Genomic DNA, 26,992 nt, shown 5'->3' with positions numbered 1-26,992 from the left:
AGAGCCATATATATGCCTTTCCATTGTTCCTTGGTGAATTGGCTTTCCAGTGTGTTTTCCTGGTCTGTTTTAACTCCCTCTGATTGATTCTTGTACTTATCTTGACATATTTTATATGTTCTACTAATTATCCATTCTTAGCAGACTCAATTAAAAACATTGCCATGTGTAGTCTTTCACTTAGAATTCCCCATCCCCTACTCTTTGCCTCTATTCTATTATCACTTGTATGAAAGGCTGTCTGAAGCCCATAGGCCAAACTTCTGCTTAACCTCATCCCACTATATTAAGTTTCCCTCCCTAATTATTGTATCCAGTGCCTTGGTTCACTTTCTAATCTTCGCCTGTAAATTCCAGCACCTTCCTCTTGCCTGTTTTCTGTACCCTTACTCGTCTTTTGCATGGGTAAAATAGTCTTTCTTCACTGTTGTGCCAATTTATTTCTTAGAATACTTTCTGCTGCTTTATGAATATAAACTTTCTGTTTGATTATTCTTCTCCTTAAGGACTTGCATCCAAAAAATCTTACTTTTTCCTTATTTCAAGACCCACCCACACATCCATGTTTCATAATCACCCCCTTCCACTATGATTTATAACCTGTTTGTGTTCTCTGTATGAGACTTAACATGACTTGAAAGGATACTTTACAGCTATGCATTTATCCTAAACCACCTTTTTCTGTGCAGAGAAAAACCTCCCTTCGGAACTTGACTCTTGCCTTCTTCCTTTTCCAAATAAATTCCTTCAGCTCTTTATTAATTATCATCTATAGCTTCTCCTCTGGTTATAAAAGTATGTCTGACTTGTATATAAACTTAAATGGACTAAACATTTTTACTGCCTATATCTTTTTATCCATAACCATAATGTGAGCTTCCATTTTATGAATTTTTGTGTTATCTTTTCTTTAGCCTTTTCTGACATATCCATCGTTGCCATAACAACTCTTATTTAATCCATGAACTTAAATAGTCCATTTTACGTCCCAATAAATATGGGTATTGCTGAACTAGTTCATGTCTGGGAAGATAGTTTACCACTATAGCCATTGTTTTATCTTTATTTTCATAGGTTGGTACTAGGCTATCTGTCTGAAGGCATTTATAAGCCTAGCCAGAATGTGTTGGCTTTCGCCGCCCCCCCTTAGATTAGTTCTCTGTGCCTCTGTCCAGCAGAGCCACTGAAGCGATCCCCGATGTAAACATTCTGTTTCCCATCCACTCATCAAGGTTTCTTTTGAAGAGTGTTAGAGAGGAGCTCTGCCTAATGTAGATTGGGATCTTGTTCCAAAGCATGGGAAGTCACTGGGACAGGAATCTATCCCTCCAGCATGTCCTATTTATTGTTGTGGTGAGGTTTAGATCCTTAGAGCGTGTGGCTCGAGGGGATAAGGTTTTCTTTAGTGGAGCATGTCCATCAATTCTGGGTTGGACATGGCCTTGTATGTCAGAGATCACCTCTGAGTAGGCGGTATGCAACCGAGTTCAACTGGAGTTTCTTCAGTCGAGCTGCATAGGGCATCTGTTTGAGGCCAGTGATCCTCTTGGTGAGGTACTTCTGTGGTCTTTCCAGCTGTTGCATGTGTCTTGTAAGGTACATCCCAAATGGAGCGTTGTACTCTATGATGGGTCTGATGAGTGATGAGTAGAGGGATACAATGACCCCCATTGATCTGGATGCGAACCCTTTTGTGATTAGGTGGGCCACGTAGAAGGATTTTCTAACCACTTTGGCAATGTGATTATCAAAGGTGAGATTACTATCTACTTGGGTCCCCAGATCCCTTATTATGTCTTCTGTATTTAGGGGACTACCACCTATGTGGTAGTTTGTGGGTACTTTGTTTTTTCCAAAGGGGATGACTATGCACTTTTTGGCATTTAGCTTGAGGCCATGATTTTGGCACCAGGTATCCGTCTCAGTGAGACCCTTTTGGAGGATGTCTGTGTCAGCCGGAGAGTCAGTTATAGCCCCTAGTTTGCAGTCGTCTGCGAACTTGGTCAGCCATAGTCCTCCTGTGCTTGCCTGTACCTCTGAGAAGTATATGCCGAACAGGAGGGGTCCTAGGACTGAGCCTTGGGGAACGCCACTTGTAACCGGTTTAGAGTTGGACCTAGCTCCCGCAACTCTCACCATGTGAGTTCTGTCTGTGAGCCAGTTGGCAACCCATCTTGTGACGTAGGGGTTTATGTTCAGGCTGGTGAGCTTGTCTATAATACCAGAATAGGGAATGGTGTTGAAGGCCTTAGCGAGGTCTAGGTAGGCTGTGTGTACCACCTTTCCCTCGTCTATAGCCTTGGTAACTGTCTCAAAGAAGTCCACCAGGTTTAGGAGACATGATCTGCCCTTAACAAAGCCAAACTGGGTAGGGTCCAGTGTTTGGAGGGTCTCAGTGTCTCTGTTAATGAGTTCCATGATGATGCGCTCCATAGCCTTGCAGACCAAGCTAGTCAGGTTTATTGGGCGATAGTTCCCGGGGTCTGTTGTGGCTCCACCTTTGTGGAGCGGAATAACCATTGCTGTGCGCCACTCTATGGGTATGTAGCCTGTGGAGAGGCTGAGTTTAAACAGTGTGTTTAGGTGAGGGGTTAGTTCGTCTTTGAGCTTGTGTAGGACGCAGCCTGGGACACCGTCTGGTCTTATTGATGCTGTGTTGTTGGCTTTGTAGAGGGCTGTTTTAACCTGAGTGTCTGTGATTTCAGGGACTCTACATTCTTCTGGTATTGCCCTTTTGGGGGTGAGAGGGGGGGTGAAGTTTGTGCTGAACCTCTCTGCCAGGATGTTAGCGATATCGGTCGGTTCAGTGTATTTTGTGCCATTCTGCACTAACTGCGATTAGATCTGAGTATTGCCACTTAGATTCTTGACATAGCTAAAGAATGCCTTGTGGTTATCTTTGGAGTCCTTGGCAATTTTTCTTTCAAAGCTCACCTTGGATGATTTTATGAGGAATTGTAGTTTCTTGCTGATACTGATTAGTTATGTCTTCCCTTCTTGGGATTTTACTCTTTTCTGTACTAGTTTCCTCCTTCTGTTGTATAGCTTGTTTATGGCAGGAGTCCACCAGACTGGTTTCCTTTTCTTGGAGGAGTGAGTCTTAATTTTGCTTGGGATGGCACGATCCTTGCATTCTTGTAGCTGCCCGTAGAATGCATTAGTAAAGGATTTTGCAGCTTGGACAGTGTTATCCTTCAGCATGGGGGCTTTGAAACTTTCCACCTTGGTCTTAAGTAACGTGAAGTTTGCTTTTGAAAAGTTTTTCATGGTAGTTTTCTTGTTGTATCCAAAAAAGGCTTGAAACTGTTTCAGAATGTTCCACACCATCAAAGTGTCCTTTTCTGGACTTATCAAATGTAAAACATTCACATCTTCCTACTGTTCTTATATCTCTTCCTAATTAATCGTGTTGTTCTGTTATGGAATAAAAATGTTTCCATTGCCCTGGTCATCACATCCCAGTTGTACTCTGTCAAATGCCTTCTCTATATCTTAGACCCAGCAGAAATTGTGGCACCATTTTACATTCTGCTTCCCTCTAGATCACCATTTTTTCTGTTGATGGTTGTCAAATGTTTGCTTGCCTTCCAAACTACATTGTTAATATCTGTCAAGTTAGGTAACATGTTTGCAATTCTCTTAGCTGTTTTGTGTATGTGTATAAATATATGTATATAAAAACAAATTTATAGTCATTTAAAATCAAATTGCTTCTATAGGAAATTAGATCTGAAAGGCCTTTACCCTCTTTGAGTAGTACATCCACCACAGCTTTCTTCCAAGATACTGGCAAACCCATCTTTTAAAATATTAAGTAAAGTCTTCCAAATCTTTATCACTTTCTTTCCTCCTAATTTCCACAGGAATACCATCTGTTCCTTGAGACTTTGGTGTTTTATTTAATCTGTTCCTCTCAACTATGATTTGTTGAGACTTAACTTCTGTAGCATTGGCATAACTACATATTTCAAGTTGTGCCTTTTCTTGGTTTCATCATTCCCTGAGTTGTACAATTCATAAATTTCCAGAATATCTTTAATATCCCCTGTATGATCTGTGGTTATTTTTATTTTTTCTTGTCATGGAATCCCATTTGGCTACAAGTCTTTCTGCTGCCCAAGTCATTGTCTCAGATGTTTTCGCTCTCGAGTTATCAAAAATATTTACTTAACAGTTCTTTCTAAGCTTGTGTATTGACCAAATACTCCCTTTATTTACCTCTACCACTCTGCATTTGTTTCTTACTGTGCAATACTTTAACCGTTGTCAACCCCTGTAAAGAATTCCTATCACTCCTTTCTCATATTTCTTTTTCACTTATTACTACAATTTTTTAAACTCTTTTGTCATTTTACCCCACTTGGTAGCTAATAATTTTGAAGAAGTTTCTGTTTCCACTAATAACTTGTGTATCATATCCAGTATCCATTCCTTAAAGTTCTCTCAGGCAAGTAGGAGTATGCTAATGTACCATTTTGGCATCATTGGCGTGCTTCATAATCTTATTTTTTTATGCTTGATCTGGTATAGTTGTTGGATGAGTCTCAAAGCTTAAAATTTAATACACATGCTCGTGTGAAATGTAATTTCTGTCCAGTCTAGCTCAGTTATTGTATCTTGTAAATTGTGAGAGTTCCTGCTAGTGAATTCACATCTTCCATACCAAATATTAGCATAAACTAGTTTAGAAATCTATCCTCTTTTTGTTATGTTTCCCTTTATTAATCACCTAATACATCCTCACTATTGCAAATCAGGTTCTACTCCCCCCCTCCATTAAGTAATGTTCACTGATGGAAGCTTATTTCTCCCAGAATTTTCCTAACATCAATAGTAGTAGTTTTAATTGGTTTATAAGTACATGCCAGCATAATTTTCCTCCCTTGCCAATAATCCCTTACTACAAGTCTACAATTATTGTCCTTTCCCCACTGTTGTCATCATTAGAGCCGCTTTCAGAATCTGTATCGTTACTTCCCTTTTCCTTTGTCCCTATTTTGAATGTCTGTCCTGAAATTCATTGTCTTATTTACACAGACATTTCTATTCAAATATGTCTCCTGTAGCATTGCCATTTGCATTCTACACTTCTTAATGTATTTCAGCATACTGTATTTTGTCTCTACAAGTAAAGGCATTTACATTCCATGGTAATATTGACAAAAACATTTTGATAAAAATCTGTTATCTGATGATGTCAGTTTTCATTCTCTTCTCAAATGTTGGGTTCAGATGTTATTCTCGGATCAAATTCAGCCATTACTTTAGCTAGTGGACACCAAAAAGCTCTCACGCTCCTCCCTTACCCATAAGGCATCAACCCTAACATAACTCTGATCTCATTTGCCGCTTTTGCAATTAGACTTGGTCATCTTAAGCTCGAGTGATTTATTTAAAACAATAAGTATTTTGTTTTTCAAATGTTATTGATACTTAATCCTCCATTTTATTCTTTTTTATTCCTTACTTAAAAAAAAAGTCACTTCCTTTCTTCATAGGTAGGTACTAGGCTATTGGCCCTAGGCCAATATAGGCCATATAAGCCTAGCCAAAAAGTTACCCTGGCTTTCGCTACCCAAAAAAAAAAAACAATTTTCCTGTGCCCCTGTTGAACAGAGCCACAGAAGTGATCCCTGGGGTGAATTTCCTATTTCCCGTCCAGTCATTAAGATTTTTCTTGAAGAGTGCTAATGAGGGGCTTTGTTTGATATAGATAGGTAGTTTGTTCTAGAGTATGGGAAGTCTCTGGGACAGGAATTTATCCCTCCAGCATGTTCTGTTTATTGTGGTGACAAGGTTTAGGTCCCTAGAGCGTGTAGCTCTGAGGGATTGGGATTTTAAGTTGAGCATGTCCACCAGCTCTGGGTTTGACATAGCTTTGTATGTTAGGCAGAGATCGCCTCTGAGTAGGCGATATGTGACAGAGTAAAGCTGGAATTTTTTTAGACGGTCTGTGTAAGGCATCTGTTTGAGGCTGGTAATCCTCTCTGTGAGGTATTTATGTGGTCTTTCCAGTTATGTAGATGTCTTGTGAGGTACGTACCAAAAGGAGCGTTGTACTCTATAATGGGTCTAATGAGTGACGAGTAGAGGGGAACAATGACCTCTTTTTTTCCTGGATGAGAAACCTTTTGTGATGAGGTGTGCCTTGTGGATTTCCTGACTACTGTGGCAATGTGATTATCAAAGGGAAAGACTATTGTCCACCTGTGTTCCAAGGTCTCTTATCACAACTTCGGTGTTAAGTAGACTACCGCCTATGTGGTAGTTCATGGGTGCAGAGTTTTTACAAAAGGGGATGACAGTGCACTTTTTGGCATTGTGCTTGAAGCCATGGCTTTTGACACCAGGCATCTTGTCTCAGTGAGGCCCTTTTGTAGGATGTCCACATTGTTAGGAGTTTCGATTATGGCTCCTAATTTGCAGTCGTTTGAGAACTCCGTTAGTCACAGACCTTCTGTGTTAGCCTGTACTTCAGAGAAGTAGATACCAAAAAGGAGAGGACCCAGGACTGAACCCTGTGGTACTCCACTTGTCACTGGTTTGAAGTCAGATTTGGAGTCTGCTACTTTTACAGTATGGGTTCTGTCAGCGAGCCAGTTGGCAACCCATCTTGTGACATAAGGATTTATACCTAGTTTAGTGAGTTTATCGATAATTCCAGAGTGGGGGATGGTATTGAAATCCTTAGCAAGATCTAGATAGGCTGTGTGAACCACCTTATCGTCTACGGCTTTGGTGACTGCTTCAAAGAAGTCTGTCAGGTTTAGGAGACATGATCTGCCTTTTACAAACCCGAACTGAGTGGGGTCCAGAGTGTGGAGATTACCAATGTCTTTGTTTATAAGCTCCATGATGATACATTCCATGGCCTTGAAGACCAGGCTCGTCAGGCTAATGGGGTGGTAGTTCCCAGGGTCCATGGTGGCTCCCCTTTTGTGGAGTGGGATAACCGTTGCTGTGCGCCATTCAATGGGCACATAGCCTGAGGTGAGGCTATGACTGAACATGATACTTAGGTGGGGTGCCAAGTCATACTGTAGTTCATGTAGAACGCAGCCTGGGATGTTGTCAGGTCCCATGGATGCTGTGTTCTTGGCTTAGGAGAGTGTGGTTTTTACCTGTGCAGCCGTGATTACAGGAACTTTGCATTCTGCCTGTATAGAGATGGGCCCTTTAGGGGCTGAGAGGGGGGTAAAGTTAGCACTGAACCTGTCTGCCAGAATGTTGGCAATGTCAGTTGGTTCTGTATATTTAGTGCCATTGTGCTGTAACTCAGAGCAGATCTGAGTGTTGCCATTGAGATTCTTGACATAGCTGTAGAATGCTTTGTGGTTGTCTTTAGAATCAGTGGCGGTTTTGTTTTCGTAACTAGCTTTGGAGGATTTTATGAGGGATCTCAGCTTCTTACTGAGGCTGACCAGGGAGTTCCTCCAATCATGGGATTCTACTCTCTTTTGCAGCAGTTTCTTTCTTCTGTTGTAGAGTTTGTTTATGGCGGGGACCACCAAATTGGCGTTCTTATTTTGGAGGATAGCATCTTGGTTCTTTTAGGGATAGCATGGTCCATGCACTTGTGTAAGTGCTTATAAAGTGCATTTGTGTAGGATTCAGCAGTTGTACCTCTACTCCATTTGCATGGGTGTTGTGAAGTTTGTCACTTCTGTCATAAGAAGCGTGAAGTTAGCTTTGGAGAAATTTTTTATGGTGGTTTCCCTAATGGGGGGTGGGGGCAAGATGTGGATGTCTAGGGTGATTAGCTTGTGGTCGGATCTGACCAACGAGGAACTGACCTTTGTTGTGGAACACAGGTCGCCCATGTTGGTAATGACCAGGTCTAGGATATTGCTGCCCCTGGTGTGGGTGTGGATAAGTTGATCCAAGGTATTGGAATTTATGAAATCCAGAAAACATTGAGCAAAAGAGTTGGTGCACGAGTAGTTTTCCCAGTTAATGGTGGGGTAGTTGAAATCGCCCATTATTAGGGTGTTGGGTTGTACCCTAATATTTTCCATTGTATCGAGAAATGAGGAATGGGAATTCTGGGGCATGATGGGGAATCTGTAGCAAGCTACAGTTTGGATTGCGGTCTTGCCCAGAGCTAGTTGCACTTGGATAATCTTGGATGCATTATGCTGAGCAACTAGTCTGGAGGTGTGGATATCCTTAATGAATATGGACACGCCTCCACCTTTAGTATCTCGGTCTAGGTTAGGTCGCCGAAAGGTGTGGTATGAATTATAGCCTGGTAATGCAGGGGTGCTGTCTGAAGCCTTGAACCAGGTCTCTGTCACTGCACAGATGTTCGTGTTCTCCATTGTAATGAGTGCCTCAAGTCAGTGCATTTTGAGGTTTAGACTTCTAGCACTGAGTAGCATTACCCTCAGATTTTGCTTGCTTGTACCGGTTACAGTGGTGAATTTGTCATTTGAACCTTCCCTAAAAAAGGCACTATATGGTTGGCAAGAGCCTTAGCCAGTATCCAGACCAAGACAGGTGCAGGCCATCTCCTGCAAAGCATCGTGGTCTGTCGATCATGCCATCCCAGGCAGACAGATACTGGATCCCCTCAGAATGACACCAGAAGCATAGCCAGTTGAAGTCTATCATTTTGTCCTTGTACTTTTGTACCATTCTGGGTGATGGCAGGATGGTACTCAGGGCTAGGGTCATACCTGCCTTGGCTACAAGATCGGAGAGCTCCTCCATGTCTCTTTTCATGTAGTCCAAGGAGGTACATCTCAGGTCATTCACACCAACATGTACAATGACAGAATCATGTTTGTACTTCTTGTGGAGTGACCTGAGTGCATTGGTTATGTGGTAGATCCTAGCACCCGACAGGCAGCTGACAGTAACTTTCTCCTTGTTTAGCCTGGTGAGTGGAACATCAGTGTGCCTAACTATAGAGTCACCTATGACTAGAGTGTTGGGTACGTTGTTATGCCTTATGGGCTGTGGTTGAGTGGCACATTGAGTTTGTAGGCTATGTGTCATTTGGGTTGTGTTGGGAGGTGGAGGTTGCTTGCTTTTCTGCTTCGGAGGTCTCTGTTGCTTGGGCAGATTTTTTATTGAGAGCCTCCGTGAATGTAGGTATGTGTTTTGGTGGTGTAGGTTTTGAGGGACTATGTGATGTGTAGTGTGGTGCAAGTGATGTCCTTCAAGGATGCATCTGCAGTCATAACATATGGGTTGTCCTGCCTCAGGCAGCCCTTCGGTCGGCCGGATTCCAAAGTCTGGGTCTGGCCTCGGCTGATGTCGCACTTTCCCCGACGTCAGAGCTTTTGGGGTATAAAGGCATCAGCCGACGCCATTTTCCTCCGTCTTTCTTGCCGCGCAGTGCCCGAAGCAGAAGCTGTTCGCAAGTGTCGGTCAGTCAGATCCAGAGATTTCAGCTACCGAAGACTTCGAAAAAAGCTAAGTACCCCGTTGGGGGCTCTTTCTTGCCTCAGCCGATGTCAGACAAAGTAAATAATTGTTTAACTTGTGGGAAACAAATACCTCATAAGGATTTCCATTCTTACTGCCTTCCTTGCTTAGGCCCAGACCACGACGTATCAGCTTGTTTAGCCTGTGCCTCCTTCAACCGACGGACTCTTAGACATCGGTCGGAGTTTGCAGAAGAATTTTTTGGAACCGATTTTGCTTATAAAATGCCGTCGGAGACTCCAACTTCGCATATGGCCAAAAAACGCAAGGAAAAGGACTGACACTCGCGACCCGCGGTTTCGGCTGAAACCACGGCTAGGTCTACCATGAGTGTCTCGGTTTCGGCTGAAACCGAGTCCACGGTTATTACTACTACCGAAACCATACCTCCGACCACCGAGGCCAGAGAGGCCCCAGCTGAGTCGGCTTCAGAACTCCCTACTGAAGCTAGTGCTCAAGAATTGTCCGACACCATACCTTTGGACATTTCTACCCCTGCACGTGGGGCAGCTAGGCCCCCAGCTTCAATGTCTATTAAGGCCTTCTCCAGGGCTAAAGCTGCCAAACTTTCAAAAGCTTTGCCTGCCAAATCTACTTCCCAGAGGCCTTCCTCAAGTTCTCAGATTCTCAGTCTTGCTGATGACCTTATATCCTTAATTAGGGGTTCCCAACCTCACCCAGACAGGGCCTCCCAACCTCCACCAGACAAAAGGCCCAGGACTGATCCCTCTGAACCTCTCTCCTCTGATTACTCCACAGATGGATCTGATTTGTCAGACCATCAGGAAGAGGCCTACTCGCCTTATGAGGATTCATATGCAGAAGATTCTATTCCTTCGGCCTCCCCACCTGAAGAATTTTCCTTTGGGGAGACTTTACACTCCATGAGGGAGCACTTTCAATGGCAGGGTCAGGATTTCTCTGATTCTAGAAAAAGATTAAGGACCTTTTTGCATTTGCCCCAGCATAGGCCCTTAGCCATACCACCTGTTCTAACTGTAAGTGATGATGTGTACAATGATGTCAGTACTGCACCTGATTCTTTTCCCTGACAGATATTACAGGGTCCTGGATTCTCACTTCCACCTGTATAAAGCCCATGCTGCAGACCCAGAAACTATTTCTCAGGGCCCTAAAGGGGTTGCAGCTGCTACTGCCAAAAATCCCCTACCCTCTGAAAGAGAGTCTAGAGCATTAGAGAGATGGGGAAAAAAGGTTTATACATCTGCTACTCTTTCTGCCAGGGCATTAAACTGTCAATTCCATATGATACAGTACCAAGAATTTTTGTTAGATCAGCTGAATAAGAAGCTTTCTTCTCCTGAAACTTTAGACCGTAAATCCCTCCAGGATTTGGTACACAACTCTCAGCAGGTCAGTAATCATTTCTTAAAATGTGGCTATGATGCACTGGAGGCTTCATTTAGATCAGCTATGACTGGGGCAGTAATTCGTAGGCATGCCTGGCTAAAGGAGCAATCTTTGCCAGACCATGTCAAGGCTAAACTCCTCGATGCTCCAATGGAGAAACAAAATTTATTTGGCTCCCCTGCACAGGAGATTCTAAAGAAGGTGGAAGAAAAAGCAAAATCTGTGCAAACAGTAAAGGAATTTCTGCAGGTCCAACCTCCGAGGTTCAGCAGAAACTGGCCTGCAAAGAATTGGTCCTTTCCAGACACCTCCAGAGCACAGAGGGGCAGGAACAGATGCCCTAGAGGCAGAGGTCAATCAAAGGGTGCCTACAGGGGCCGTCAGTGGCAGCCTGCCAACCAGAGGACTAGTGCCACAGCTACAACTACAACCACTACCACAGGACAGACCCAATGACTTGACTCTGATTCCGCCTACCAGGCTCAACTGGAAGCTCCCTTGGGCAGAAAGCTGGCTTTATTCTCGAAAAACTGGCATTGCATTACAAAGGATACATGGACATTGCAAACAATAGACAAAGAATACAGGTTTCACTTCCACACTTTACCAAAAAGGGGCGGAATGCCAAACCTTCCACCAAACCAGAAGGCAGAGGCTTTAAGACAAATCAGCAATTTACTTCAGATGAAAGCGATAGAAAGGGTACCATCTATAGAACAAGGCCAAGGATTTTGCTCCAGATTATTCCTTGTACCAAGAAAAGAAAACCAATGGAGGCCAATTCTCGAATTGTCCGCACTGAACACATATCTCATTGTGCCAAAATTCAAAATGCTGACCCTACAGCAACTTCTTCCCATGTTGGGCAAGGAGTCTTGGCTGGTGACTCTAGATCTCAAGGAGGCATACCTGCACGTCCCTATCTGACCAGATTGCAGAAGACACCTCAGATTTCTTGCAGGATCAGAGCATTATCAATTCTCAGCATTGCCCTTTGGCTTATCTACTGCGCCCAGAGTATTCACGAAATGCCTGGCATCAGTAATTGCACATTGCAGACTTCAGGGAATTCAAATTTATCCATACCTGGACGACTGCCTAATACAAGCGGACAACAAGACAAAATTGTTAAAGGACTTGACCTATGTCATACACCTGCTACAGGCCTTGGGATACACAGTCAACATCCAAAAGTCAAGACTAGTGCCATCCCAAAGTATAACCTTTTTGGGTGCGGATCTGGACACAATCACTCAGATGGCTTTTCTCACAGAAGAAAAACAAAAACAACTTCCAGATTATTTCATGATTTTGACCAGACAAACTCAGCTTACTGCAAGGAAAGTCCTGCAGGCCCTGGGTTACATGGCATCCTGCATAATCTTGATTCCACATGCCAGGCTGCATATGAGGAAATTACAATGGTACTTAAGGAATGTATGGTCTCAATACAGTCACAGTCTAGAAACCATGATACCAATCATTCCATGCCTTCAAAAGGAATTCCTGTGGTGGGCTCAGGCCTGCCAGTCCAACAGAGGGTTGCCTTTCAACAAACCAAAAACAAGGCAGACCATCACCACGGACGCCTCAGACCGAGGATGGGGAGCACACATGGAGGACAAATGTATCCAAGGCCTATGGCCTCAAGGGCAGCTAAGCATGCACATAAACCAAAAGGAGATGCTGGCAGTGAAGCATGCAATCGAGGCATTCAAACCATTCCTCCAGCAAGGACATCTGTTAATAAGGACAGACAACACCACGGTCATGTGGTACATAAACAAACAGGGAGGCACACATTTCTACCCTCTATGCCGGATGGCAATGAATCTGTGGAACCTATGCCTGAATCTCAATATCCAGCTGCAGGCCAAATTCGTACCAGGAAAAGAGAATTCACTAGCAGACAGCTTAAGCAGAACTACCACGGATGCACACGAATGGATGCTGCATCCAGACATCTTCAAACTCATAACAAAGAAATGGGGAATGCCAGAGATAGATCTGTTCGCCTCCCCACTCAACCACCGACTGAAGAAATTCTGCTCAAGGACATACCACCCACAAGCCTGGAGGGTGGAGACTCACTCTTTCAGCTGGAATGCCCTAACAGTATATGCCTTTCCACCTCTCCCATTGATGTACAAGGTTCTACTGAAGATCAGGGAGGAACAGCCAAAGGTGATACTAATAGCTCCGGACTGGCCAAGACAACACTGGTATCCGCTACTGAGAAGCATGTCTCAGGCGAACTCATGGCCTCTACCCCTATGGCCTCTTCTTCTAACGCAGAACAATTTCAAGACCCTGCATCCAAACTTGAAAACATTGCAACTAACTGCCTGGAAAATTCCTTAAAGCCAAACCAAACTGTTTTATCTCAGAGGGTCAAGGACATTATCCTGGAGGCTCGCAGACCTTCCACAAGGAAGACATACTCAGCTAAATGGAAGAGATTTCTCATTTGGAACACATCAAAGGGCATAGATGTCACAGTGGCAAACCTAGAACACATCCTAGAATACTTAGCAGAATTGTTCCACAATGGCCTGTCTTATTCTTCCATTAAGATTCACGCTTCAGCAATTTCAGCAGAATACAATATGGATCCACCTTTCTTCTCTCACCCTCTTCTCAGACAATTTTTGAGAGGGATCAAAAATGTTAAACCTCCAAGGAGACCCCTTCTACCTGCATGGGATCTCAATTTTGTGCTGGAAAAATTGACACTACCTCCTTTTGAACCAGCAGCATCAGCAGACCTACAGTTTTTATCTTGGAAAACTGCTTTTCTTCTGGCAATCACTTCAGCAAGAAGAGTATCCGAGTTACAGGCATTAATGGCAGTGCAGCCTTTTCTTATTTTCCACCAGGATAGAGTGTCACTGAGAACCAATCCTACTTTCATGCCAAAGGTGGTATCCAGGGTATCCTTGAACCAAGCTATTCATTTGCCTACATTCTTCCCTAACCCACAGAACAAAGGAGAAAAACTTTTGCACACCTTGGATATACACAGACAACTACGCTACTATCTGGACAGAACTAAAACCAATAGAAAACCTGACCAACTTTTTGTAGCATATGCAACTGGGGTGCAAGGAAGAGCAATTTCCAAACAGACCATTTCAAAATGGATAGGAAATTGCATTCGCTTTTGCTACTCTTTTCATGGAAAGACAGCTCCTGAAAATATCAGGCCTCATTCCACAAGGGCCACAGCCACCACTACAGCTTTCCTACGAGGGGTGGCTACCAAGGACATTTTAGAAGCTGCTACTTGGAGCTCCGTGCATACATTTGCCAAGCATTACAATCTACCTTTATACTCCAGATCCCGAGCAGGGTTTGCAACTGCAGTTCTGCAGGGGATCTTAACTACACCATCCTTCTCTTAGTACCTCCTCCCCCAGTTTGGCTATGGTATTCTACCCATATGTTATGACTGCAGATGCATCCTTGAAGGACATAGTACAGTTTTGTACCTACCATAAATGTAGATGTCCGATAGGTATGCATCTGCAGTCAGGATTACCCACCCTCCTTCCCCTCTGTGGTATTCCTAGGGTGCTTACCCCTCTTTCAGCTAGCTGGGGGAATCTATTATGGTGTATTTGTTTGTTTGTATATATATATATATATATATATATATATATATATGTATATAATTTGCTACTGTTTGGAACTTTTCAGCATTTATCCAAATGTAGCCTTCCTAGAGGGCACCTGGCATCTGGGGCAAGAAACAATGAGGAAAATGGCGTCGGCTGATGCCTTTATACCCCAGAAGCTCTGACGTCGGGGAAAGTGCGACATCAGCCGAGGCCAGACCCAGACTTTGGAATCCGGCCGACCGAAGGGCTGCCTGAGGCAGGACAACCCATATGTTATGACTGCAGATGCATACCTATCGGACATCTACATTTATGGTAGGTACAAAACTGTACTTTTACCTTCAACTCTTGAATGTGTAGTCCAGTCTTGGGTGAAGAGAGCTTTGCTTCCAGTTTGGCTATACAAGTATTTGATATGATTTTTTGTTGTAGTGTATCAGGATGTCAGAAAAAAAGACCCTTTGGGTTGTAAGAAGTACCAAAAGTGTGTGGGCACAAGATGCCTTTGTCTAACATTCAAACTTTGTGTGTGTGTGTTGTTTGGGCTCGGACCACTTTCAAGTTGATTGTGCTATTTGCAAAAACTTTACTCTATATGCAATTGCATATAGAAAAAAAATAAACTTATTTTGAAGCGGTTGCTTCTTACTTCTTTTTCAGAAGCTATTGCTGGGGCTCAATCCCCAAAATCGAAATCAAAGGAGCTTTCCACGAAGTCACCTAAACCTTTAGGATCCTCGACTCCATCATCCTCTTTGCCACCAAAAAAAAACTTAAGTTGCATCTGAAGGCTGTTGCAGTTCCACCTATGTCGGAACCAAAAAAATCCTCAGACTTTGGATCAGAGACTGTTACCCAGATATTCCCAAGGCTGGATCTGGTACCTTCCAGAATACTTTATCCCTTTTTTGGAATGCCGTCACTCTACATCCCTATCTCTGGCTTCCTCTCATTCTTCCGGAAGCGTGACTGCATCTGACATTTACAGAATGATGAGATTCCTCTCAGCACAGATACAGATGGGAGTTCTCTTGGCTCCTGCCACTTCGGGTCAGAAAGCTCATCTTTCTATTACTCCACTGTTTTCAGCTCCTTCTCTGATCCAACCTATCATTTTGGAGCTCCTGGATCCAAGTCTTCCAGGTCCATCTGTTTCGGATCTGACGCAATCTCTTAGTGCACCAGCTCCAAGTCTTTGGAGTCTGATGACTCTCAGAGCTGAAGTGCCCCTGTCGGGTCTTGGGTGTTAGAGTCCACTCCAAGGTTTTCAGTGCCATCTCTGCCCCTTAAAGCCTCAGCACTGGACAGCTCAGCTCCGACTTCCACCTTGAGTAGATTGCCTTCAGGGTAGGGGGAAACTGATGGGTCAGAAGCCTGGCTTCTTTGCTGCTTCATTTTCCTTCTTCTTGGAGCATTCTGCTTTTGAGGTAGCAAAGAGTGTGTTCTCTGCTATGGCAGGATGTATGGATCCTACCCTCTAGGATCTTCCCTCTGGATCCCAGACATATCTGCACCTTGAGCCACATCATTATATGCCACAAGGACAGCCAGCACCAAGTTTCCAGGCTACCCAGCAGGTTATTACAATCTCCTCCAACACTTAACCAGAACATCCCACCAAGGAAGAGGAAGTGCAAGAGGGGCACTTGCACTCCCCTCAGGAGTCAGTCACCGAGGATACTGATTTCAAAGAAGGGGAAGGGTCCTCAAGATCACTACCTGAAGACGTCTCATTCAGAGACATCTTTGAGATCCTTAATAAGAGGGGTGGTTGGTCCTTCGATAACCCTTCTCCAGAGGAATCTGACTTGATCTCTAGATGGCGTGGAAGGAGACTGAGTCACTTCAGCCAATCCCCAGGAGATCAGATTGGATTCTGGCTCCACCTGTAGTTAGCAAAGGAGTGACCGTAGATGCTATGGTTGTGGTGGTGGCCACCAAGAAGGAACTTGCTGAAGAGAGTCCTTCTGTCCATCCCCACCTAACAGAGAGTCTAGGGCATTGGACATATTGGGAAAGCATGTGTATGCTTTAGTGACCTTTGTCCTCAGGTTGCAGAACTACCTGGCATACTTTACAAGATTACAAAGGGACTTGATAAAGGAATTATCAAATTCCTTTTCTGGGACCACTTCTACAGAGACCCAGACTTTGTGGCCTCACAGTTGTCTACCCTAGAATCTATTTCTACATCATCCATGAGGCTTATCTCACATGCAGCTGAAGGTTCCTCAAGAGCAGTGTGTTCAGGCTTTTGCATCAGGAGGCATGCTTGGATGCACTTGTGTGGTTTTGCGGAGCCCTCAAGTCTTCATTCATCAATGTACCTTTTGATGGCAGTTTGTCATTTAGCCCAAAAATGAAGGACACACTCTTCTGGTATGAGAACGATGGAAAGACCCTCTCTGCAGTGGTCATACATTTTTCGACCCCCTCAAAGAACCTTTTCTAGGAATCAATGAGGTGGTTGAAAGATGTGGTTAAAGTCCCTGCATCTTTTCCAACATCCATGTAGAGAGAGTTCCCCCAGGGGCAGAGGGGGGAAGTCAAATAGAAGATACTGCCCACATGGTAGAGGAGGCCTGTGAAACCAAGGGTCTAGAGATTCCTTCTCTGACAGACCCAACAAGTGCTTCTGAATGGAGGTCCGATCCTCCCCCTCTGGAGGCTGTCAGGGGTCAGTTATCCTTGCACCAGAGAACCTTGCTAGACATCACAAAAAATATGTGGGTGCAGAGGATTATTTCCAGAGGTTATATAATTCCCTTTTCCCTTCCACCTCCATCAGTATACAAATTTCCTGATGTTCTGCCCAGTCAGAGGAAAGTAGCAGCACTAAAAATACAAAATCTGGTAGAAAAAAAAGAGGCATCCAAAAGGTCCCACCAGATCAGATAGAATCCGGAACTTACTCAAGATGCTTTTTGGTTCCAAAGAAAATAGGTGATTGTTGACCGATTTTGGATCTCAGCAGTTTGAACAAATCAGTTCAGCACACCCAAGTTCTGGATGGTCATGGTTCAGTCCATTCAGCCCTTTTTGTGCAAGGATGACTGGATGTGTTCGATAGGCCTTCAGGATGCGTACTGTCACATAAAAATGAACAGACAATCCAGAAGACATTTACGCTTCTGGCTTGGGAGCCAGTCATGACTAGTTCAGAGCACTGCCCTTTGGCTTCACCACAGCCCCCAGGGTGTTCAGCATATGCATGGCAGTGGTAGCAGCTCACTTGAGACTGCAAGGATTCCGAGTGTTTCCATACTTAAGACAACGGGCTCATTACCTCCCGAACCAGACATCTACTAATAAGAGCCACACTTGCTCCCCTCTGGGATAACCATAAATGACAATGTCTCATTTACAACCATCTCAAACATTGGAATTCATAGGAGCAGTTTTCAACATGGTATCAGTGACAGCTTCTTTTCCTCTTTCATGAGTGTAGGCTATCAGATTCCAGGTCAGGAAAATAATTCACAGTACCAAACTTTCAGCCCAGTTGATTCTTCAAGCTTTGGGGTCAGTGGCCATAATTTTAGTTCCTCTAGCAAGATTTCATATTAAAATTCTTCAGTGGATGCTAGCAACACAATGTTTGATTCCTTATCAACCCATGTCAGCCCAAATAGAATCACTCGGGCATGCAAGAGATACCTTTGGTGGTGGATTTGATCAAATCAGGTTCTACAAGGCTGTCCTTTCATTCTCCCACAACCCAAGGTTATAGTGACCATGGACACTTCCCAAATTGGGTGGGGGGCAATCCTGGGGAAAACAGTCCAAGGCAATTGGTCCCTGGAAGAGGCCAATATATACATATCAAGCTTCTGGAAGTTTGAGAGGTGCTGTTAGCATTGCAGGCCTTCCAAGATACACATACGTTTGGTACAGTTGCAATTCAGACAGACAACATGTCATTAGTTTCAACAAACAAAGAGCAACCAGGTCTTACCCCTTGTGTTGAGAAGCTTTCAAGAGTGTGGCCATGGGCAATCTATTCCAGCCACATTCTAATAGCAATAACGCATTCTGGGGGAAGTCCACCGTGATAGCAGACAAACTGAGCAGGTCCATTCTACTACTTCACAAGTGGTTTCTCACCATGGAAGTGGCAGAAATTATTTTCCGTCAATGGGGCCAGCCTTGCTGCAATCTTTTTTTTAATTGCCAAAACCTTTAAGAGCCTATTCAACTAGATTCATGGCAACATTTTCAGTGTTTCTGATTAGGTCTTCCATGGACGATATAACCTGGGGTAATTCTCATATCTTTATTACTCATTATAAAATCTGGTCTCAAAGGGAAGAGCAGCTTTTGGCTCAAGTGTGCTCAAGGAATATCCTTCCTTAGAGTCCACCTGGGATTTTAGGTAGCTGGAGACTCTGTCCCAACAGTTCATGATCGAATGAAAATTGGCAACATCAGATAAAAAAAGTTATGTACTTACCATACAATTCCATCTGTGTTGTCCATTTTCATTCTTCCTCCGCTCCCAACCCTTTTTTCACATTAGATTTCTAGAAGAGTGAGAGCTGATAAGGACACCGCCGTCCTTCATGTTGAGCTCCAGGAATGGTTTCTTCTGTCAGGAATATTAATGTAAACCAGCAGACAAGATCTGGGGTATGTTAGGGATTGGTGCATTATGGATAAGGGCAGAGCTTTTTGGTGGCCACAAGCTAAAGTAACGACCAAGTAGAATTCGGGGATCAGATCTGAGCCCAACAGTTGAGGAAGAATGAAAATGGACAGCACAGATGGAACGTTATGTGGAAATAAAAATGTTATGTACTTACCTTATTATACATGACCATTCACTTGAATATGTTTCCATTTTGCAGCTTACATGCAAACACTGATAATTGCCAGGCTGGTTTTGTACATTGCTGCTTCTTCTAGTCTCTGTTTTTAACCCATGTCATATTTTCCTAGGTGTTTTTATTCAGTAAAAGCACCCAAAAATACATTTTCAAAATTCTCTTTCAAACTCGCACCAAACATACAAAACTGTATACAGTTTAAAAAAAAAGCCTACCCATAAACTTCCACAGCTTTAATTAATAACTAAACACTTTCATTCCACTGAGCACCAGAACTTCATCAGAGCCATAAAAATGTCATTTCCTTGAATTAAATGGAAGAAATGGTGCCAATATTGTACAATAAAATAATTGCATAAATAAAAAGTGCAATACATTAAATATCAAGCATGGGCATAAATTACATAAATGCATTATATAACCATTTTTAAAACCTGTTAAATAAATGTGAATATATTATGAAAAAATATTTTAAAAAATGTATGCAAAACTTAAGACCCGGGATCTTTAAATATTCAAATTATAACATGTTAGCTCTCATTTTTAATAACTACCAACTGATACTATGTCATTAATACCTGGAGCAGATGTAGCATCAAGTAGAATCTGCCAGTATACTCTTCTCAAATTAAAGCCCCCAGGGGGTGATATCTTTTCAACTAAGACAAAAGAAAATGTCCTAAAATCTTGTCAGTTAATAGAATGCCTGGCATTATTACTTTTCCAAATAGCATATATATGCTGATATAGTCTAGTTTTCAGGGGGCCTTCCATTTTGACCACATAAAATGCAGGACATGTTGATCATAAGGCTGTATAGACTACCTTTCTAGTGTTGGTCATAAGAACCAACAAGGGAAATTTGTGTAGGAAAGCTGGTAATACCAGTAAAAGTAGGAAAAAAAAGAGTATCTGTATTGCTTACGTGCTCCACATTTTTCATTCCAGCATTTTTAGTAGGAGGCACTGTGGCAATATTGTACTTGAAGGCCCCACCTTGTGTTTCGCACAGAAGTGGGCGTGTCGCTAATGATTGACGACCAGGTCTGCATATGTTATAAGCCATGATTGACATGGCATTCAAACAATGCAAACGAATGGACTTTTTTTTCCTAAAAATAAAAGCTCACACTTGAAGAATTTTAGTAACTTGTTACATTTTGAAGTGTTTCAGATACAAAAATAATAGCTTTTTTGTTTAAATAAAAGCCCACTCTTTTTAGAATTTTAGTTGGTTGGTAAGCGATTCAAATACAAAAATAATAGCTTTAGTCAACTAATAAAGGGAACTTAGAAAAAAAGGACACTTGCCATTTTCATATCCCCCTCCCCAACAAGGACACACCTGGCCAAATAAGGGACTGCCCAGCCTAAAGGAAAACTGGTGGCAGCCCTAGGCCAGGGCAAGAATAATAAGTGAGCTTATATACTGTATTTTGAACAAAAAATGTATCTCCCGATTAAATCATTAGCTAAAAAGTGACCATGTAGTTTACCGTTTCATTTAAAAGAAAATATACTTTGCATACAGCCATCTGGCAGATGCAGGAACAAAACAACGTTTCTGAAATATGTCTTTTATTTAATAAATACGCATTTCTTTGTTTATATTAAAATAAGAAACAAGCAATTATTCTTGAAGACAACACAAGGCACGCACTAAAAGCCGGACAGTGTATTTAGGATTCTTTGAGGGAATACATATTCATTAGTGCCCGATTAAGAAACAGCACGGGGGCAGGTTTTGGGCGGGGATTGCCACTGCACGTCTGGTGAGGCGCTCAAGTACAATATCGCCGGTACTGTTTTGGAATTGTTTTTCTCCAAAATAGTCTTCAAATTAAAACCACTATTTATAAACAAATTTTGAAGTCATACCCAACTTCCGTATCAAATCTGATGTGTCAAAAACGTGTCCAATGATGGACAATTAGTTTCTGAGGTGGTACATCCCTTTTGTATTCCAAAACTAGAGCTCTCAACAAATTATTTTTTACAGTATTTTTTACACATTCCAAAATCAGTCTGACATAAAAGTAGCTAATATTTCATGTCTGTCTGAACTCACCCTCTCGCTCAATTCCTGTAATAAATTGGGTGGTAGCCTCACAGTAAAAACATATCATATAAAGTTGTTACTCCTTTATCAAAAAGATGATCATCGTAAGTAAGCCTACTTTAATTATATTCACTGTCCCTTTACAAAATTTTTCTTTTGCCATAGTGAATGTTGGCTGTCATAGTAGAGGTAATTATTGTAGTATGTCTCCTTCCTATAAATAGTTGATTAAAATTTTCCTTGCACCATACTTTTAGTAATCAATATATCCAGAAAATGAATCAAAGTAGAGTGGGTCATAAATAAAATGTGAAAGAAATTGGCAGATGTATTAATAAACTTAACACAAGATGCTCACTCATCTAACCCCGGCCCTCCATATAATATAAATATTATCCAAATACCTCAAATAAACTTGAATGTAAGGCCAAAACTGTGAAGAAGAGAAAAAAAAACACAACAGCCAGCATCCACTGTAGCAAAAAAAAATAGGCCATCTACCCCATTTATTACAGAGATAGAGGTGGAGTTGTGATTTGGCTAAACAGTTTCTTAAAAGGAAGTCTACCCCCTTCAAATTGAAGCAGTTGTTTCAAATCAACAGCTGTATACAATAAGTAATACCTAAAGTTATGGTTAACCATGCTAATGCTACACATGAAGGAGTCTTTGTTTGCATCAACACTTATTTTGTCTTATTTTAATTTGTCTGTTCCGTTCCCAGATGTAAAAAACAATTTGCATGCTTTCAGTAAACATTAACATTAAGCATTAAGGAAAAAAATGAATTTATGCACTGTTATGTTTAATGCATTAAACTACTAAGATTGCTGGGGAGACCACTACTAGTATCACTGCTTAGTTACCACAATTTGAAACTTAATTTTCACTGACCTGCTTGCCAATATTCCTTTAAAAGTTCATCACCTTATACCTTGTTGATTTCACTTTGAGTGCAGTGTTCAGACCTGTAAGCTGCTGTATTTCAAATTAAAGTAGATGTTAATGTTTTTAAAAAAATGTAATTGCGAGAAACAACCATCTTTCATGTTTTCGTCATTTTCTGTTTTGTATGACTTTTTTGCTTAAAAAGCCGTGTCTGTAGTTCACACAACATAAATCTAGACATCCAATTCCATGAAAACAGGAGATTTATTTTGTTTTAATTTTTATATGTGATATGATTAATTCATATTAATATTCCCTCAGGAGACAAAGATGGCATTATAGTAACTTTAACTTGCTTCTTTCCAGTCCTTTTAGCTTATTACAGTTTGGTGTATGGATACATTACAATTAAGGGAAAAATGCTTTCCTGCTCTGATTATCACTAGCACATACAGCACTCATTGTTAAAATGTCCCCCATGTTGTATTTAAAATACCTCTAACTGCGTACTGTCTAGAGCTACTTTACTGTATCACATGCAGTTTACATTAGAATTTGTTTTATACAGGCATGAATAAAAATTGTTTCACTTGCCATTACTTCTGTTGTCCTTCAGAATATTAATGGCATAATATGGGAGTTGCTCTTTACAATTCTCCTAACAGTTTAAAACAGTAACTTTTTGGTCTATTATAGCTACTTCTTGCAGGACCACAGTTCACATGCCTAAACTTTATATAATGGCTTGATGCTTTATGGTTCTTTTGCTTATTCACTAATTTCATATCATTGCTGGTCTTTTTCTTGATTATCTTAAACCCACAGCATCAGTATGTGGTTCAGATCCAGTGCTGATTGTTACAGTTAGCTCTTAGGCTTCTTTCTGTGATGCAGATATTTCCCTTTGAAACAATGAAAAAGGTTTTACTGGCAAAGTCATGACTGTCTTCGTGACAGAAGATTGAGAAGTGGAATCACCTTCTAGCTCAGTGTTTGTTGAGTGAACTTTTTTTCTTCCGTAGTCTCTTCCACATTAGCAGTGTCTTTGATCCTCCAGGAAAAAAAATATTCTGAAGACAGCTGGATATAGCATCATGAATCTCACTTCTGCCTCTCGACATCCCCTGATTGCTGGGATAAACTTGCTCCTGTTCTGCCTGGTTTACATTTTCCACAGTCTGTTTTCCCCAATATTTAATACTTTTCCCTTCTGTCACAATTTTGTCAGGAATACCTCTTACTGCTGAATAAGATTATATATGTTCATCTAGATTTTCACTTATTTTAGATAGCTGTGGGTATATTTGATTTATTTTGTACAGTGTTACTGAAAACCATCTCCTGTGCTAAAGCTGAAAATTGAACTGCTTTTTTGCTGAGCAACTGCAAGGTTCTCCCCAGCCAGAGTTTTTGCTCTTTCTTTTGTGGTTGTTTTTCTCTTACTTTCTCCATATTCCTTCTTCAATGCATCTAGGTAGTGAAATTACTGGCCAGTAATTGAATTTTACCCACATTGATGACATTTACTTGCTTTTTTAACGTTTTCTTAGTTGCCATAGTGAGAGACTTCTAATCAACCTGCATAAGATTTGAGAACCACTGTAGTATGGTTGTGCATTTACCAAAATGTTTGTATTTAACTGATTACGTTCCATTAGGAGTTTAGTCCTACTGTTAAGAATATTCCAGTGGCTGGGTCAGATGGTGTTTGTTGAATGAGGTATATAGCACTTCTACTTTGACCATCTCTTTGATCACCAATACCACTTTTACAATGCCTTCAGCTGTACAACAGCCTTAATCACTGCTGCTGACCCAATTACAGTAACATGAGTGAGGACTTAATTACCTATGGTGTGTTTGTTGATATGATTGGTGCATTTGAGATAGTTAGCGATAATATATTGCTGATGAAACTTAAACGGTTCAAGTTGGTAACAGTACAATAAATTGATTTAAAAACTACCTTTCCATTTAGATATTTGAACTACCATACACCAAGCAAGTCTCTACAAAGGGTTGTCTTAACACTGGAGTTCAAAACGGCTCTGTGGTTGGTTCCCACCTTCCCTCCCATTTGATAAATGACCTTATTGGTGAGCTTCCTTAATTAGATTCTGTATGTAGATGACATCTTGCACCTCAGAGGTAGCAAAACACTTAAAAAATCTACACACCCAAACACAAAAGTGCTTCTCAGATTTATGTAAATGGCCAGCTACCAATAAACTGCTTAGCAGTCTCTGTAAAATTAGGGTTATCCTTTTCTGGTCAACTCATGAGAAATGAATCGTTCCCAGTCTTTCACTGACATATGCATGGCAGTATTATCCAGAATGTTGCCAAATATAAATATCTAGGACTTGGTCTTGACCCACATTTATCATTTGCAAAACACACAGACAATGTCACTCAAAGTTCTCACCTCATCTTTAACATTTATTTAGTAAATCCATAGCTAAAATCTAAATAGAGTACTGCTTACAAATACTAAGCCCACGCTCATCATATAACATGCAGTGACTCCAAATAACTGAAAACAAAAACATTGCATCCTTGTTAATGGATTAAATTGATTCCCAGTCACTGACAGAGTGTCTTTTCTACTTGGCTCCCTTCTATTTAAAATTAAGCTCAGACATTGCTACCCCCCCCCCCCTTTGAGAAGAAATCTACCATTGAAAGAGCATATATATTCCTTAAGGAGGAAACCAGGAGGTATGACCTTTATCCACCCACTTTTTAAAACTGAAACAGGAGAAAAAAGCCTTCTTCATATCGGGTCCCACAACTTGGACTTCACTTCACATAGACATTAAGTCATCAGAAACATTTAATGACTTCAGAAAAAGCACTACTATGTCACCTAAATAAGGAATCCAGGTGTAAATACTTTAAAGTCAATGGCTATTTCCCCAACTGCAAATCTGTCATAAAGACATGCTGCAACCCAGCTATGAAGCATCAAAGTGCAATGTAATGTATATATACTGTACACAGCATGCAATCATCTACTGGTACATACTCTTGTGTTTAATTTTATCAGTTCTGTTTTACTGCATATCTTGTATATCTACTCTCATTCCCTTCCCAAAAGTGTAAAGCAGGAATATGTTTATGTTTGAATTTGCTCTGTAAGCCAGTTTATGTAACTTGTCTTATGTATGTCCAAGTATATGCTGGAAGGGGGCAGTGCACCAGCCCACTTACCTCGTTAACAAGCAGATAAATTAAATAAGTAAATTTTTTTGACATTTTTGGGGCAGACAGGACATCTTACAGATGAAAGAATTCAGTTTGTTTTTCAGAGCCCCAAAGTTACTTGCAATTAAGCATAGGAGTGGGTAGAATACTTACTTTTAATCAACCCAGAGTAGCATACTTAGAGTAGCCTTTCCCTTTTCCCCCTCCCAAATGGTCCTTTATAGTCATGGATAGGGCAGGACAAGGGTAGCAGCTGCCCCAGGTGCAAGCTGCTAGGGGACATGATTGTCACAAACTTGGAGCGCGAGACTGCAGATCCAGAATTAATTTCTGAAGCGAAGAGAAGATAGCTGCTTCAGAAATAAATGTCAATATTGCAGTTGCGGTCACTGCTGAAGCACTATGTGCAGTACATTGAGTGTTGTAAGCTTAAAGCAGATGATTGCTACAGTTTCGTAGCAAGCTGAATGAGACTGCTGTTCTTCCTGAGCAGAAGAGCATTTTTTTGTTCTTCATATTTGAATACACCCCACCCTGCAAACGATGACAGGGCGGTACCAGTTGGGGTAACTGCATAGGGTGCCAGATGACCTACTGACCTTGTGACCACCTCAGCTGATTCATTTCAGCACTCCTGTGACAGATTCTTGAAGATAAGATTGGCTACCTTCCAGTTTCTGGATGCATTTGTGACATGAACCTGGTGCTGCGTTGTAATGTTTGAGAAATTTGGAAGATTATTGGAGTAAACCCTTCCTGGTCTGAAGTTCCATGATATTTTTCCACTTAAAGGTGTTTGCATTGATTACTTTTTTGTGTCACAACATGTGTTTAGGACTTGCACTTTTGCTTGGCTTGGGATGGGAATAGCCATTTGCTCTTTTTGCACAAACTTGAGCTGCTACGCATCATTTTTTAATTGATAAGTACATGATGGTGCAGCAGCTGTTTGAAAACATTTGTAGTCATGCCATCTTAACTGTGAGAAAACGAGCTTATTTTCTATTTGAAAAGATATATGCAACTCCTGAAAAAATTTCTAGGTTACAGGCCATTTTGGAGTCCAGTTTCTAAATATTCTTTAATATTTTGTGTTTCTACACACGTCTGGCAGTTTCTACACACGTCTGGCAGTTTCTTCCAGTGCCTAAAGTACAGGGTTTGATTCCTTCCACCTTCACTTACTTCACTGTTTTTATTTACTCTGAGCATGTCACTTAACCAGACAGTACTCCCGGGTAACCCCTGCAAAGGGACAGTTTATCCAGTGGGCTTACCAGGTCAACAAATAAGGGGCAGAAATGAGGCTAGTCTTAGTTCTCAGGTGTGTTAAAGATTATATTTCCATAGGGCCCTGATACCTGTGGCTTTAGTTTTGGCAGTGAGCAACAGTGGAGAAGGTAATCATAAATCCAGGGTTAATTGTGTAACTTGTGCTTTTTTATGACCGTCATCCTCGTTGTGATTTAAGTTTTATCCTTAATCTTTAAAATGCATTTTCATTAAGATATGTTGTAAGAAAAGGAGTACCTGTTAAACTAATAATGGTAATAATGAAAATCTTAGTCATTGCACATAGTGTACCTTTTGTGACACCTGAA

General features: G+C 41.5%; 1 protein-coding gene across 2 annotated transcripts in view; it reads left to right on the top strand.

The window, feature by feature from the left end:
- The window catches only part of SYMPK (symplekin scaffold protein), a 2,606,756-nt gene that overhangs the window by 2,519,880 nt on the left and 59,884 nt on the right, over positions 1-26,992 (top strand). The window lies entirely within an intron of this gene.

This window comes from Protopterus annectens, chromosome 1.part0 (assembly GCF_019279795.1).
Source record: "Protopterus annectens isolate FY-2018-M chromosome 1.part0, PAN1.0, whole genome shotgun sequence".
NCBI classification, from domain to species: Eukaryota; Metazoa; Chordata; order Ceratodontiformes; family Protopteridae; genus Protopterus; species Protopterus annectens.
The sequence above is the reverse complement of the archived record's forward strand: the minus strand, read 5'-3'. Positions and strand labels throughout refer to the sequence as shown.